General features: G+C 39.5%; 1 protein-coding gene and 1 pseudogene across 1 annotated transcript in view; one reads left to right on the top strand and one right to left on the bottom strand.

Moving 5' to 3' along the window:
- Positions 1 to 16,146, bottom strand: part of Agbl1 (AGBL carboxypeptidase 1) — a 720,481-nt gene that overhangs the window by 69,567 nt on the left and 634,768 nt on the right. The window lies entirely within an intron of this gene.
- Positions 14,144 to 14,708, top strand: LOC121450254 (annotated as a pseudogene).

Consider the following 16,146-nt stretch of genomic DNA (forward strand, 5'->3'; position numbering starts at 1 on the left):
TCCATTCTTTGTCCAGATCTACAAAGTCAGCAACATTTACCCTAATGATCAGCGGAAAGCCAAGGATGCGGGGAGCACACATGATCAAAATCAAGAAGAAAACAGAGGTTTTAAAAATTAACTTGCTATGCTGTGTTTTGCGGACATCCCAAGAAGGCCTGCTCTTTTCTGAAGGGAAATGGAGGAGGAGTGGATCGTGGAGGTGAGGTGGTGGGAGGATTGAAAAGATTGGAAGGAGGGGAATCTGTCGGAATATAATATATGAGAGAATAATTTTAAAAATGTTAAAAAATGTATAAGATGTCTAAGGGTTCAAAAACAGATGCACCCCTAAATATAAAAAACTAGTCTAATATCTCTCAAGAGAAAAACTAAAATTTTAAATATTTCTAATATAGATAATAAATTTAGAACTTGAAACTATATTTTCCAATATTAAATGTTCATCAAGTATCTGTGCCATGTTCTCTTAAATCCAGTCATACATTTTTTCTTACAGTCATCATTACTTCTTGCTCTAAGGAGCCCTACTCTCCTTGTATTATCTTGTTGCTGACTAGGAATCTATTCTATTCCTGCTTAGTCAGGGGTAAGTTAGAGTCAATGACACGCCGTCCGTACTTGTAGCCTTATGCTTGAGGAACTGCCCCCATCCTCCCTTTCTACCGTAGCATATGGTTTCCGATCTGTCTGCAGGCACCACAAACCCTATCCTGGGTGCAATTATACAAACCGTGGGACTTGGAAACTCTTTCCGAACTTGATTCATTGTCTAATGAGTTCATTAAGGAAGCAAAGGAGAGGAATGCAGGCTCTCTAAAGGCAACAGCCTGCTGGCAATGAAGGCAACACCTCTGTCTGAATTGCAGTGAAGACCAATTCAGCGGTTCTGTTCCGCAGACCTCCGCAGGGCAGAGCCCTCTTCTTGTGGTGAGAAGGAAAGAATGCATCCTCCCGGAGAGTGCCTGAATAATTGGAGAAGTAGGGCTAACATGCTGGAATCCATTTGGATCTTGCACTAATTGCAATAAGCCAAATAATCATGCCAGCCAGATGAAGCACAGTTCTTACCTTTCGGCTGGGAGAGGAACGTTTCCTTACAAAACAAGCCCCTCTGGCCCTTTATCAACGATTAGCTTACCCATTCCCCCAGAGCACCCAGTGGGATGTTCCCAGACCCTCATTTCTGATTCAGAGAAAGCAAGCCTTCAAATTGCATCAGAATGGAAAGGGAAGCCAACCAGTGGCTGGGGCTTCTCTTGGCCACAGAGCTCAGGCAGAGAGATCTGGCATATGGAGGCTTCAGGGTTTGATTCATTAGAGTGAAATTGATCTATCTCAAGGGCTCAGAGTCAGAACAATGTTCTTAGGCCATTCCTGTACTACCACTTGAATAAATGCTTGCCCCTTACGAGGAGTAAAAACACTCAAGGCAGACGCAGCTGCATTTTGCTCTTTCAATATTGATAGTACAGGGGTCTCCTGACCTCGCTGAAGAATGAACACTCAATTCTTGCACACTGTCAGGGAGAGCCAAAGAAGCAAGGCTGCTTCTTCTGAGGGAGCATTCAGAGAATGCCTTTCCTACCAACCAAACACCTAGTGTCAAGCCAATCTTACCTCTATTGAACAACTAACATGAACCAGAGAGGAAGAAATTAGAGTCCCATATCTGATAAAGGATAAGCCTGATGATTTTATTTATGTGTGGGTATAGATGGCAGTATGTGGGTGGGAAAGGAGTATGGAGGTCAGAGATCAAGTTCAAGTCTTGTTCCTCAGGAACCACTCACCTTGCATTTTGAGACAAGCTCTCTTACTAGGTTTTGGAGTGCACTGGTTAGGCTGGGGTGCCTGGCTAGTGACCCCAGTGGTAAGGGCTAGGAATACACGTGTATGCCATTACATATGACTTTTCAAGTCCGGGCTGGAGTGAGGCCAGGGCCTCATGTTTTCCTGGCAGGAGCTTTACCACCTGGGGTAGATCCTCAGCCAGACTTCTCTGACCCTACAACAGAAACCTGAAAGGTATGTGAGAAAGGCCTCGTTCTGGTGACAGATTACAAACAAATTTAAAACAACAAATATTAACGACCCATTCAAATTAAAGGCGTCCATGGAATTTTCCAGCCTGGCAGCATCGCCCCAGCAAGCATTCTGCTCTGAGTCCTCAGTCCCATCTTCTCCCACACCTCTGTGTCACGCAAGTCCCCTGGAATCCAGCCTGTCAACTCACAGTGAATGATACACCTCCAAGTCATGTCACCAACACGTCCACTTTACCTGCTCCCCTGCTGTTGACAGGAGACTGTCAAGGAAAAGCAGGGCAGTAGTCACGGCAAAAGGCAGAGGAATAACATCCCTCCCCTTGCTGTTCCTCCCAAGTAAAGCATCGATGACCTTCCCCTACAACATTTTCACTAGTAGGGATCACTTTTACAAAACAAGTTTTGGAAAATGATAACCTCATATACTTATTTTCGGTGAATGGGTTTTGTGTGTACGTGTGTGTTTCTGTAGGTGTATAGTGTTAGGGATGAAATCCCTGTGTGCTCACTAGCAATGGAGGAAAAGTAAGTACTTTGTGAAGTGCTTGAGTATTTTTTTTTTTCTGAACAAGGCTTGCCTTCAAGGGAACTATTCAACTAAAGTCCAATCTGCAGGTCTCTCATTAATGCCTAAATGACCTGAAGGAAGAGCAACAGAAACTCCAAGAAGCTTCAGACTTCAATATAGAAGAAGGAAACACTCAGTTCCACACCACCCTGACTAGCCTCTTTCATCTAAAGGTGGAATTGCTTAGAAACAATTGGCAAGTATATAGTCCGTGGCCACAGGACTCTGAAAGACCAAGATCCAATCAGAAGAGTAGAGCATGGGGTCCCTTCCTACCTCCTTCGCCGGTTCATTCCTCCAGAACTTTCTACAAGAATTTCTCTTACCTACTTGGAGCTTCATGTCCACCTGTTAAAGAACAACAAAATCAAAAAAGAAAACAACGTAATCAGACTTCCGAGGATGTTGGAGGCAGCCGACCCAGGTTTCAAGCAGGTGTGGTTAATAGTTAAGACTCTAACGTATGGAAAAGAAAGCCCGCAACACAGGTGGGCAATGAAATCAGATGGAAACCTTAAAATGAGCTAAAAAAACAAAGCTGGAGATCAAAATCATCCCAACAGAAGTGAAGAGTGCTTTAGACCTGCTTACGGTGGAAAAAAACTGAGGAGGAAACCTTGGAAAAATAGAAAAACTTTCTCCATAGAGAAATGATGCCAAGCATTACCAATGACAACTCAAAAACCACACATGCAAGTAAAGAAAGGCAAATATTCTGGAGGAATAAAGCAAGCTAGAATTCTTCTCAAGCTAACAGAAAATTGAGGCAAGTTGATGCTCAGAGAAGACCTTGGAAGAAAAAAGAAAAAGGTCTCTGTGGGGAAAAATGGGGGTCAAGCATCTAGATTTATATAAATAAGAGCATTGGAAAGGAGTAATAGAGGGAAGTAAAATATTTTAAATTCTTATCTAGCAATATTTTAAATATAATAATGGTCAACACTACCTTAAATTATACATTCTCTTGTATATGTAATACATTAGCATATATTTGTAATATGATTATATTCAAGTGAAATTCGTAATAGGAAGACCATAACGAACTAAGAAAGTTGTCATTATATGTTGCTCAAATAAAATAGTATAGTGTTATTTTAAACTGGATGTGGATTTATTGTAAATTTATATTACAAAGCTTTTAAAAAGAAAGTAAAATTGAATTTTATAAAGTATGCACTTTAAACTACAAAAGGCACAAAAATAATGGAAGATAAAAACAGGGTCAAGAAACAAGCACATCACACATGGATGAGGAACACCTATGGCACACGCTAAAACAGCTACATCAATGACTGGCAAGTCAATAGGACAATTGTACCGGTTAAAATGCAGATATTGATAGAGTGGCTCAGAAAACAGGACCAGACTCTATAGTGTCTTAAATAAAAAAATTAAATAACCCAAACCTCGATAATTTTATCCCTCAAAGGCTGAGGTGGACAGATTGCAAGTTCAAGGCCAGTATAGTCTTTAAAATTAGACTGTTTCAAAGCATGAAATGAAAGAACCAAAGAAGGAACATAATATAAAGATACAAGCAAATTAAGGGAGAGAAAATTGGTGCCGCTCTAGCTGGCACCCTGAGCTGGGGAGAGTGGGGCCTAAAATGAGGTGGACTAAAGTCCCAAGCAATAGCCATCGTTATTCAGAGGATCAGACAATTGATACCCCTAGGGTTAAGAGGAATCACTTGTGTAAGGTGTTCAATCACAAGGACAAGCCCACATGGCAGAAGCATATTTTTCTGTAGGGGCACACAAGTAACAGCAGCTGAAGTCAACTCACTCCTATCCTCTACACACGGGGGAAGCACAAAAATCCAAGAACAAATCGTGGTCTTCACTAAACTGAAGTCACAAGACTTGTCTTGTTGTCTTGAAATTTTTCTCACAAGCACTCCGAAATCTCCTCACATAACTCCAATTCCTGGACCATGTTCTGACAAACGGCGAAACATATACCATACAAACATTGATTTTTAAAATGATAGCAAGGTTTTCCATATTCATTTCAGACAGAGCAGATCTTGGATCCAAAATTCCATCATTTATAAAGAAAATTATTACATACTAATAAAGAGATCAATTTCTCAGAGAAGATATACCAACTCTTTAGAGATATCAAACTCTTCCCTAGGTAAAAAAAAATAATTATTAGGCTACAAGATACAAATGCGTCCATTATCTTGGTTGGGAGCATCAACACCACTTTATCAGAAATGGGGAGATCTGGTGATCAGAAGAGTGGTAAGAAACTCAATGATGTTACACATTTACAGACAATGTCACCCATGAACTTCAGAATGTACAGGCTTCTCAAGAACATAGGGAACATCCACCAAAACAGACCACACTCCTAGCCATAAAACAGTTTTAAACAGATCATGAAGCATTACACGTTGTACAATATGTGTTTTAAGGTTACAGGAATTGGATCTGAAACGACGAATTGAAAGATTAATTGATAAACTCTAAATGAACAGAGATCAGGCAACATGGTTCCAAATAATAGAAGCCCAAGAAACAATCTCAAAAAGGAGAAAATATTTTTTGAATTTAAAGAAAAAAAATGAAGATACTGCTTGTCAGAATTTGCAAGATGTGGTAAAGGCGGTGCTTAGAATGAAATTTATAGAATGTGATATAAAAAAGAGAAACATCTAAGCTTAACATTCTAATTTTATACATTAACAATTAATGAAAGAAGGGCAACCTAAAGTCACAGCAAGCCAAAGAAAACATACAATAAAAATAATTGTCTATTCTTCAGACAATACTTAGCTGCCTTGACGTTTATCTTTTATATTTAACTTCTATGGGCTCAGACATGGATACGATCTGCAAAACATTCTTCACCAGAATATAAAATAAATGGTATGTAGTCGAAATGCCCAGAGTTTTCATTCTTATGCGAAACCTCTTGATCACAGTCATTAACATCCATATTCATTTTGGCATTCTGGCTTTCCCAGCCTCCCTCAGAATCACCTAGTAAGCACTGCTTATAGCATTATGGGGCCCCCTTGACTGTATTTCCAATTTTCCCCACTTCTTCCTACAGACCAATGCCAAAGATATCAGAACCACATGGTCAGTATTAGTCATAGCTACCTCCATAGTATGTTAACAATTTTCCGTATGAGCCGATGTTACACAGTAGTGACCAAAATATCCAGTTTGATTTCTATTGTTATGATAAACATCATGACCCAGAAAAACTTGTAGAGGAGAGGTTTTGTGACTAAAACCTCCTGATCATAGTCCCTCATTAAGGAAAGGCAAAAAATAAACTCAAGGCAGGAACCTGGAGGCAGGAACTGGAATAGAGACCATGGAGGAATGCTACTCTAGGATTTACTCAATCTGCTCATCCAGCACCACCTGCCCCGATAGCACTGACAGAGGGCTGGGACTACCTTTATCAGTCTTCCATCAAGAAAATACCTTAGATGTATATTTTTTGCTTCTTTCAAAAATTAGGTCACTAAAAATGTCTGGAGTTATAAGTACGTCTTTAATTCTATAATAAGGATTACTTATTGAATCTGTTTTAAATGCCAGTTCTGTGCATATTTTTTTTAATTATTATAGCTCTGTAGTGTAACTTAAAACCAGGAATGGTGATACCTCCAGCAGTTCTTTTAATGTTCAAAATTGTTTTGGATATCCTTTGCTTGTTTATGTTTTCATATGAAATTTAAGCTATTTTTTTCAATGTCTTAAAAATGCATTGGAATTTTGATGGGGATTACAATGAATCTGTAAATTGCTTTTTGTTTGATGTATATTACAACAATATTAATTCTACCAACCCATGATCATAGGTCTTTTCATCTCTGGTATCTTCAATTTTATTCTTCATAGTCTTAAAGTTTTATTGTTTAAGTCTTTCGCTTTCTTAGCTACTTTTATTCTAGGATAAAGTGATTTTTGGTTATTATAAATGGAATGGTTTTCTTCCTTACTCTGTTTGTCATTTGTGTATGGTATTGTGATATTTGTGTGATAATCCTGTGTCCTGACATTTGTTGGATTTATTTATCTGCTGCTGGAGCTTTCTTGGAGTAATTAGGATCTTTTATTTATAGAATTATACTATCTGAATGCAAGGGCACTTTGGCTTCTTCCTTTCCTATTTTATCTCTTCCACTTGTTTATTGCTTTAGCATAGACTTAAACGCTATTTTGAATACAATCTTGCCCTGATTTTAGAGGGAATATTTTGAACTTTTCTCAATCAAGATGAAGTTAGCTTCAGGATTTCTACATACTGCCTTATTATGTTGAAATATACTCCCCCATTCTTAGATTCCCCAATATTTTATCACGGAGGAATAGTCAATTATGTCAAATGTCTTTTCTTTATATAATGCTTATTATCAATTATTTATCATAATAAGTGTGTATTTCACAAAAAAATGGATAGATTACATGTTAATAACAAATATGCACCTGACACCTTGGAAAAACAAGAACAAACAATGCCCAGAATTAGTAGATATACAGAGACAATTAAATTAGGGTGTAAATTAATGACACAGAAATTATGCTACTTGGGCTGATGATAATGCTCCCTCCAAGAGCCATAGACTATCTATAAACAAACAAACACAAAAAGCACAAGGCATGGGAAACCCGTTAGCATTCAGGCATTACGCTGGCCTGCCCCCTGTCACTTGTCAGCATTCAGGCAAAGACGTGGTCATCCTAGGGCCCCATGGCCTTACACTACTTCATGCACGGTGTGGCTGTGTAAGGCTCTGTACACAAAGGCCTCCTTAAAAGACAAGCTCTGCCTGGACACCAGGAGTTCGGCCCAGTGCTTGGCTGTGGATCTCTGCATCTGCTTCCATCAGATATTAGATGAAGATTATATGATGACAATTAAGATAGTCATCAATATGAGTTCAGGAGATGGGCATTTATTTCAGTTATCCTCTATTGCTTAGATTCTTAGCTGGGATCATCCTTGTGGATTCCTGGAAAAATCCTTAGTGTCTTTTTTTTTTTTTTTTTTTTTTTTTTGCTTACCCCATAATGGCTCCCTCTTTCAAGGTATCACTTTCCTTGCTCTCCCTCTCTGTCATTCACCCGATCTCTCACACTGTCCTCCCCACTTCCCTTCTCCCCTCCATCACTCCCCTACCTCCCTGCTCCACCACTCACGCTGCCCACATTACTAACGAGATCTTGTCTACTTCCCTTCCTGGAGAAATCCATGTATGTCTCTCTTAGAATTTTGCTTGTTTTTTGTCTTCTCTGGGGTTGTGGACTATAGGACAGTTATCCTTTGCTTTATGTCTAATATGCACTTATGAGTGAGTACATACCATCTTTATCCTTCTGGGTCTGTGGTACCTCGCTCAGGGTGGTTTTTTTTAATACCATCCATTTGCATGCAAATTTCAAGATGTCAATTTTTTTTAGCCACTGAATAGACCTCATTATATAAAGGTGCCACATTTTCTTTATCCGTTCTTTGGTTGAGGGGCATTTACATTGTTTCCAGGTTCTGGATATTAGAAATAATGCTACTATGAACATAGTTGAGCAAATGCCCTTTGTGGTATGAGTCTGCATCCTTTGGGTGTATACCCAAAAGTGGTATTCCTGGGTCTTGAGGTAGATAGATTCTCAATTTTCTGAGAAACTGCCATACTTATTCCCTGGAATCCAGCCATAGAGAGGGAGGAGTGATATTATGAGAAAGGGGCCAAGACCATGGTGGGGAAACCCACAGAAACAGCTGACCCAAGCTGGTGGGACTGGCAGTTAGGGAATCTGCATAAGACTGAACTAGGCCCTCTGAATGTAGATGACAATTGTTTGACTTGGGCAATTTGTGGGGCCACTAGCAGTGGAACCAGTAGTTGTCCCTAATGTATGAACTGGCTCTTTGAAGCCCGTTTCCTATGGAGGAATACCTTACTCAGCCTACACACAAGGGGGAGGGCCATTTTCCTGCCTCAAGTGCTTTGATAGATTTTGTTGACTCCCTATGGGAGACCTCATCCTCTCTGAGGGGTGGAGGGGGTGAGGAGAAGATGGGGGGAGCAGGAGGACAGGAGGGAGAGGGAACTGAGATTGGTATGTAAAATAAGATTCTTTTAAAAAAATAAATAAGAGACAAGCTCTACCCAATCTTACTCTCTCCTGCCACTTCCTCTGAAGAGGTAGACAGGCCTTTATGACTCTCTCTTTGACTCTGTCTGTCTGTCTGTCTGTCTCTTTCATTCTTCCTGTCCCTTCCTCCCCTCCTCTCTCTCTCTGTCTCTGTCTCTCTCCCTCTGCCTTTTTGCCTCTCTCTTCTCCTCTGCCACTTGTCCCCAAAGGCCAGTCTCCTCCCCATCTTTCCTCCCTTTTCCCATTCTCTCTCTCTCCCCAAAAAAATTTTCAACATGAGTGCTGTGTGCATGGTGTGTCTGTCTCTCATCTGCCATGTGGCCCCTTGGCTACAATCTGACAAGTTCCCCATTTTACAACGAAGTTTTCTTTTAAGTTGTTTGTCAAGGAATTCCAAGAGACTCCTCAAACATGTAATTGCTGTTGACCTTGGTGGTTCACGTTAAGTCACTACAGCTGAAAACATCATATATTGAGGACAGAGGATTTGGGAAATTTGAACTGAATCTCGTCTTCAAGCCTCCTCCCTGAGGACCAGTTTTCATAGTATGATAAAGTGCAAGTACCAAATGGAGTCAGTAATCACTAGTTACAGCAGGTTATGATGCCTATGAGCCACAACCATAACCAGCATGGCAAGATAGCCCTAAGAGTCCAATAGGGACACTCATATCTTGTCAGTAACCAACAGCTGTCCAGTTAGAATTAAGGCGCTCTCAACAGGGACTGAACAACCTAACCACTGGAGCTAGTGAGGTCATGGATCTTAGAGAGAAACCTATTGTCATCACATTCCTAAATCAACGTAATTCTTAACTGAAATCTGAAAACGTATCCTTATACTCACAGATAAATGAAGATGCCACCCTTCATCTAAAAGAGGGAGGCTTTTCTTTGCATCAGAGAAAATCACAACGGCTACAATTACAGAAAAGAACTGACCTCGGAGCACTCAGACCTAACAGTTACATCTACAACACAACTCCTTTGCCAGAATCTCAGGGAGCATCAAAGAAGATGGAGTGGAAGAGCTTCAGCCAATGACAGAGAAGCTGCATCCATGGTATTATAACACTATGGCTACCTAAACAAGACCCAGACAATTATAGTACTAACAGATTTGTCAACATGGTGGGGAGAAATTTCAATGGCCCCTATGCCTCGACCAAAAAAAAAAAAAAAGTGGGGAAAAGCTAACAATTAATGAGTGTTCTCCAAGGATGGGCCCAAAACTAAGTAGTCAGCACTAAAATTTTATGCTTGGACCCAGCACCTAAATGGACTTGGCAGGTTACATTTGTATTATGTGTATGTGTTTGTGCATGGGCATACATGTAGCAATGATGATCAAATCAAAAGAGGCAATGAATTTGAGAGGGAATAAGGGGGACATGGAAGGAGTTGGAGGGAGAGGACATAGAAGGGAATGATGGGGGTGAGGATGGGTAAGAAGGAGTGGTGTGGTTTTTTTTTAGGTAAAATGTAAAAATTATTGAGAATAAACATTATCCATTACAAATAAATCTGCTGCATCCTAGAGATGCAGGAATGGCTCAAGACATGTAAATCAATGACTGGTCACCACATGAAAACAGATTATCTGAACAATGTCTGTTCACCACATGAACAGAACACATATGATTACATCATTAGATGTTTTAGTTTTTAAATCTATATGACATTAATTTTCTGACATCCTTCTTGGTATGCTTGTTTTGTTATGTAGGAATTATATTAGTATTTCTCTGTTCATTTTGTGTCTTCTCAATTTATGAAAAATATTTCTGTTTAGATTTTTAGGAGCTAATGGGTATAGAATAATATTATCTGCAAATAAAGATACTTTGTCTTTTCTTTCTTTTCTGTTTGTTCGCTTTTTATTTCTTTCTCTTTTCATTTTATTTTAGCTGTGACTTCAAGAACTACTGGATTAAAGAAATGAGGAGTGTGTGTCTTTGTCTTCTCTATTATTTTAGCATATATCACATTTTGATTCGGCTATATATTCACCTCTTCCCTGTTTGAAGCATGTATCCAAGTTTTTAACCCTACCTTGACTCAAGCATTCTAAACAGGTAGAAAACAAATTGTGCTAGATTACAAGTGTCTTCCGTGTGATAAAATCCAAAAAGAATGGATAAGATATGTCTCTGAGGGAATCACTAAGGATGGGGAGTGACCAGACAGAGGTTTGTGATTTGACAATTACCTTCCTCCATCTGCAGTTACACCTGGGGAATAGCAGCCTTGTAAGGGTAATAGTGCCATGTGCCACTGTGGGAACTTCCATTCCACAAGAATCAGTCCAACCAGGGAATTTGTGGGAACTCCCTGAAATCTGCAAAAATTACCAATCAGTGTCTGACCAAGAATGAGAGCTATCTCTCCTAAACCTTGTCCATTCCAGGGCCTGAGATGTAAGGGCCAAGACTCATATGTAGATTTTAAAAGATTACAAGATAAAAAATAAGGAATATCTAATATCATAAAATAAGATATCTGCCTTGGTAAATTAATATCCCTACTTTTTATGTTTATTTCTGGGAAGTCTTCACTAAAAAGCCCCATGGTAAGAAGAAAACACTTGACCCATGATTCTTCTTGAATCGTTTTTTTGTCTCCTTGATGATAAAGGTCATACCACCAGGACTTCAAGTACTCAGCATTCTGTTGAAAAACAGAGATTTGATGGCCCAAGGAAGTTGAACTTTACATGGGTCTGAGAGGGGAAATATATCATGGGTATTGACAGAATCTGCACATACCTTGAATTTTGATAGTTTTCTTTCTTGAATAGAACTATGATGCTGTTTATAATTGAGCAAAAGTCTTTACTTGGTGATTATAAACTCTCTGTCTAACCATATAGGAGAAAATTGTGGTTTTCTAAAAAAGATTTTGTGAAGTTTGCATCACTGTGACAATGTCTGGGAGAATCAATTTATAAGGTACAGAGGTTTATTTTTTTTAGTTTTTTTATTGATTTTATTGAGCTCTACATGTTCCTCTGCTTCCCTCTCTGCCTTTCCTCTCCCCTTCAACCCTCCCCCATGGTCCCCATGCTCCCAATTTACTCAACAGATCTTGTCTTTTTCTACTTTCCATGTAGATTAGATCTATGTATGTCTCTCTTAGGGTCCTCATTGTTGTCTGGGTTCTCTGGGATTGTGATTTGTAGACTGGCTTTTTTTCCTTTATGTTTAAAACCACTTATGAGTGAGTACATACGATAATTGTTTTCTAGGTCTGAGTTACCTCACTCAGTATGATGGTTTCTAGATCTATCCATTGCCTGCAAATTTCAAGATGTTATTTTTTTCTGCTGTGTAGTACTCCATTGTGTAAATGTACCACATTTTCCTTATCCATTCTTCAGTTGAGGGGCATTTAGGCTGTTTCCAGGTTTTGGCTATGACAAACAAAGCTGGTATGAACATAGTTAAGCACATGTCCTTGTATGCTTGAACATCCTCTGAATGGTATTTCTGGGTCTTGAGGAAGGTTGTTTCCTAATTTTCTGAGAAATTGCCATACTGCTATCCAAAGGAACTATACCCGCTTGCACTGGTTATTTTAAGAGCATGACTCCAGAGGTCTTTGTTGGTAGCCATATGACCCTGTTACTTTGGACTATGATGGCACAGTATACCCTCAGAAGCAGTTCATGAAAGAGGAGGCCATTTCCTTCATGGTGTCCCAGGAGCAGAGAAACAGAGAAAGAGGAATGAGTCGGGGTCTGTCAATATCCCATTTAAAACTGTGCCTCAAATGACCTTACCTACCCCACCCTGCTAGGGCCCACCATCTTAATGTTTCATCCCCTCCAGATAGGACAACATTCTGGTGTCCAAACCTTTAATATATGAGGTTTGGGGTGACATTTTCGATCTAAACTCCAGCAGTACTGAAACAAAACTATCTCACAGAAGGAAGTCTGAGCTAACATTTGGCTTTGATCTACGCCTCAGAGGACTGTAGTGAAGTAGCCAAATGGACGGAAGCTGAAATCGAGTTGGGGTGGATGCTTTTGGCCCTAAATCTTGACAAGAATCCCGAACAATTTCCTCTTCCTTTATCTTAACTTCCCTACATAGCAGCCATTTTCAATAAAAGGGAATTTGGATCCCAAGAAATGTTTGGCAATGACAGGAGAGATATTTTTAGCTGCCAGATCTGTGATCAAGTCATAGAGTGGGTCTCTATTGACATGCTGAGAACAGAGGCCAGGGCTGTGCTAAACATCCTACATTCCACAGTGCCGCCCCTCACGAGAAGATTATCTGTCCCTTAATATTGGCAATGTCACGTTTTCAAAGCCCTACTTCATATTAATAGCACAGAGAGACAGGCATGAGAAACTCTAGGGCTTTGAGAGTCAGAATAATAAATTTAACATGCAATGGATCAAATAAGAAATATGTAGACATCATCTTCAGAGGATGAGGGTCCCTATGGCAGAAGGCAGAAAGCAGACAATTTGATGAAGTAATTGATTCCCTGACAATCACTAATGCGAGACTATTTCCACAGAATGTAGGTAGAAAAATCAGGATTGCAGAGGCTGATGCTGGAAGTAGCTATACTGAACTTTTTAAGACGTACATGGCTCTGATCCACAAATGTATTCTTTTTCTCTGATGATGCAACTTCTTATTGGGAGACAGATCTTCTGGATATTCCATCAGAGATGCAATATTGGTTCTCATAATCTCACATCTTCACATAGTAAACCCCTTATACAGTGGTTTTCCACATGGCCCTTCCAATTGGAAGAAAATGCCCTGAAGGGCAAGATAAAATTGCTTTCTTGAGCTATTATATTCCTCCATCATGACTGGATGATGTGATAATTTTATTTCTAGAATCTATAAAACCTTGGGAGCTTGGTACTATCCAGTGAGGCATCCCAAAGAGCTTAGAATCTGGTCATAGGCTACAGTGGATTAGGGAAATACAACCATACACAGATATGCAAACATTGCTCTGTGGGATCTCTTCAATAACTCAAAACTGCAGCAACAGGAAGCAATGCAAGAATGCATTTTAATGCAAAACCCTTCCATCTTTTCTTTTTAATTGGTCTATAAGAAGGATACAAGGGCAGATAAAAGTTTTCTGTGCCACACTCTACAGCTTCCGGCATAAAAAGTTCTGTGTGTAGAACTTTAAGTTATGGGTCAGTGGCTCCCCCTTCAGAGTTAGAAACTACACACTCAGCATGGAAAAGCAATGCAAGGTATTTCAAAGAAAAATATGAAAATAATCACGTTTCAATTTGGAACAGAGACCTCATGATGGAATTGCTCCATCAGCTAAAACATTCCTCAAATGGCAAAAACAACAATCTCTTGTGGTGCTTCCTTAAGATAAAGCCAATTAGGGCTTTCCTGGATGCGCGCGAGCAAGGGAATCTTATACCTCAGGGCTTAAGAAATGGCTTCGCTTTCAGAATATGCACTGCGCATGTCTCGTTTAAGTGCCCGAATCTTTGGTGAAGTGGCCAGGCCTTCCGATTCAAAGTCCATGAAAGTGGTGAAGATGTTCAGGGAGCAGCCCTTGGCCAAAAAAAAAAGAGACTTACGACTGGTATCCAAATCACAACACGTATTTTGCACTCAAGGGCACACTCCGTTTCCTTGGCCTCTACAGAGATGAGCATCAGGATTTTAAGGATGAGCAAAGACGTCTAAAGAAGCTCCGTGGAAAGGTGAAACCAAAGAAAGGAGAAGGGAAAAGAGCTACAAAAAAGAAATAGTACCAGCTTGTCAAGAAAGAAAATTTCTTCCTCAATGACTAAGAAAGTGTATCTCATTATCTTTTCATATATTAGAGCAACATGACCTTCCTCAGTAGACACCAACCCTGTGTTCACATCCACTTCAGTTAAACTGTAACTGGTTTCTTGAAGATATTCTAATTCTTCAAAATTATACTTACTTTGGTTTTGTAATATGAAGTTTACCTAATTCTCTAATGTAATGAATAAACTATTGTCTTGTGATTTGTTTAAGATGGGAATGAAAAAAAAAGATAAAGCCAATTAAATTAGTTTCTACTGTGTTACTAAGGAAACCCACACTAGGTGGAATAATGAACTGACTAAATGCCTTTAATCCCAGCACTCGGGAGGCAGGGGAGGCAGATCTCTGTGAGTTCTAGGCCAGCCTGCTCTACAAGAGCTAGTTCCAGGACAGATTCCAAAGCCACAGAGAAACCGTGTCTCAAAAAACCCTAAAAAATAAAACAAGTAATTGGGATTCAATAGAGGAAACCCTTCATCTCACAGATGGCTGTGTCCCTTACATCCCATATTGGACAGAGAAGAGATTCTAATTTAGGGGGGAGCAAGGCCTGAGTGAGAGCAAATTTGAAGGGACAGCTTGATTTGTAGTCAGGAAACTTCCAACTTTTTACTTAACCACTATAACGGAGGGTGAGGGATAGCTTCTTTTTCATGCTTTGGTCCAAGAGCATTTTAAAGATAGACTTGTTTTTTTAACATGCTAAAAGTTCCTAGATTTTTTCCCAAAGAAAACTTTAGTCAATGTTCATGTTCCTTGTCTGGTGTTTTCCAACTTGTTTTATTACACAATTTCTGGATTTGAACACATACTGTTTCTGAGCAAGGTCATTAAACATTTTCTAAAGGCTAGATGGCAGATGTTCTCGGCTACAGACATAATGTTATCTCTGCTGCACATTGTAAATTTTGCCGTTGAAACACAAAAGCCATAGGACACATGTAACGAGTGGGGTTGTATTCGCATAGAACTCCATTTATAATAGCAGAGAGTGGACAGACTTGTAGTTTGATTATTCTTGCTTAACATGCATGGTAATAGTTCTTTGATCAATACATGCTTTTTGCATATGTGTTATATTTAACACCACTAACATGTCCAACAAATTTATATTAATCAGAAATAAAATAAATTTAGCATAGTACATAAGCTATTCAACGAAACAAGCAGTCATTGTACATTGAGAACTAAGTTGGCACTAATTATTCCTCCGTGCCTTAAAAGGCAGAGATGTCATTTTGCACAAAATGGCATTTTCTTGGGGATGAAAAGATTTTAGAGGAGTCCATAGTGAAAGCAGTAACCAGTATCAGATCCCGGTAGTGTGAAAATCATGACATTCACGAAAATGTATTTAGTTGTCCGTGTTATTTGGTTCACTCCCTCCATCCTTCAACCTGGTTTGCTTAGGGGAGGGCTGTGGATGGATGGCTGTTCCATGAACTTTCCCAGCTGCAAAGGTGGCAAAACTCGTTCTAAGTCTTTGGAGATCATAAGTAAGAGGCGGACAATAAATGCATAGATAGTTTCGAATGTTAAAGTTGTTACAGTGAAAAATCAAAAGGTGCCGTTTGCAAAGTCAAGACAGAGGTGGAATCGCTGCTGCT

This window comes from Microtus oregoni, unplaced genomic scaffold, assembly GCF_018167655.1.
Source record: "Microtus oregoni isolate MIOR12 unplaced genomic scaffold, Mior012 000000F_ref0000247, whole genome shotgun sequence".
NCBI lineage: Eukaryota > Metazoa > Chordata > Mammalia > Rodentia > Cricetidae > Microtus > Microtus oregoni.